We start from the raw sequence: 1686 nt of genomic DNA on the forward strand, positions 1-1686 counted from the left end.
TGTGGGGAGGCTGGTCACGTGGGGGGCGGCTGGTCACGTGCAAAGATCCTCTAGCTATATCTTTGGTCACGTGTGGTGGCGCGGTCACGTGGCCGGCGTCATGACGAGCTGTCGTCCGGAACTACAACTCCCAGCATGCCTCGCAGCGCTTCTTTTTAAAAAAAAACTAACTTTATTCATAATAACAAAAGAAGATGGGCACAGATGCTGGAGTAACTCAGCAGGACAGGCAGCATCTCTGCTGGGTGATGGTTCAGGTCGAGACTGAGTCAGGGGGACATAGGGATGTGAGATGTGAAAATTATAGCTCAAAGGGACCATTGTTCATCATTCTACATTTTCCCTGATCTACAACAACTTTTCTTCACTAATTTTCACACCGTACCCTGTCTAAATTTAACTTGGAGGAAGGGACTGCTGTGAAGGGGTCTCGACCTGAAGCATCACTCATTCCTTCTCTCCAAATACACTACCTGTCCCGCTGAGTTACTCCAGCATTTTTTTTAATCTATCTTCAGTGTAAACCAGTATCTGCAGTTCTTTCCTACACATTATTCATAATAACAAATATATACAAAACAAAAACTGTGCCACCTCTTCATACATTCTCAGTGTCTATACACTCAATAGGAATCAGGGATAACTTTTTCACACAGAGGGTGGTGGGAACATGGAACAAGCTGCCAGAGGAGGTTGCTGAGGCAGGGACTATCGCAACATTTAAGAAACAATTAAACAGGTACAGGTACATGGATAGGACAAGTTTGGAGGGATATGGGCAAAACACAGAGAGGGACTAGTGTAGCTGGGACATGTTGGCCGGTGTGGACAAGTTAGGCTGAAGAGCCTGTTACCACGTTGTATGACTCTGATTCTAATAGTGTCATATGTGTTTGCACCTCTCTTTAAAGAAAGCACACTTGCAACTCAGTGCCAATGTGGGATGATAATCCCTTCCCTTGTCTGAGGGGTGTCCCCACCTGAGTACCCCCTCAATGTCTGGTAGAAGGATCCTAGACAGACACAAAATGCTGGTGTAACTCAGCGGGATAGGCAGCAGCTCTGGATAAAAGGAATGGGTGACATTTCGGGTCAAGACCTTTCTTTAGACTGAATCGGGAGAGGGAGATACAGATAAAAGGGAATGTAAGGTGCAAAAATGAGACAAAGGGGATGGGGATCAAGGAAAATGTAGAATAGATCATTGTTAGCTAGGAGAAGGAGATATCCTCATTCTTTAGGGAACATGGGATCCCCTCTTCCATCATAGATGAGGCCCTCACTAGGGTCTCCTCGATATCTCACATTACTCTTGCTACCCCTCCCCCCCAGTTGCAACAGGGACAGTCCCCCTCGTCCTCACCTTTCACCCCATCAGCCATCGCATATAGCACATATTCCTCTGGCATTTTCGCCACCTTGAACGAGATCTCACCTGGTTAACTTGTTCCTTCCCGCCCAAACCATCCCCTCCCCAGGTACTTTCCCCTGCAACGGCAGGAGATGCAACATCTGTCCCTATACCTCCCCCCTCAACTCCGTCCAAGGACCCTAGCAGTCTTTTCAGGTAAGGCAGAGGATCACTTGTACCTCCTCCAACTTCATCTACTGTATCCGCTATTCCAGGTGTGGACTCCTATATATTGGCGAGACTAAGCACAGGCTTGGTGATCTACCTGATCTCCC

The sequence above is a fragment of the Amblyraja radiata genome, chromosome 10 (assembly GCF_010909765.2).
Source record: "Amblyraja radiata isolate CabotCenter1 chromosome 10, sAmbRad1.1.pri, whole genome shotgun sequence".
Classification (NCBI taxonomy): Eukaryota; Metazoa; Chordata; class Chondrichthyes; order Rajiformes; family Rajidae; genus Amblyraja; species Amblyraja radiata.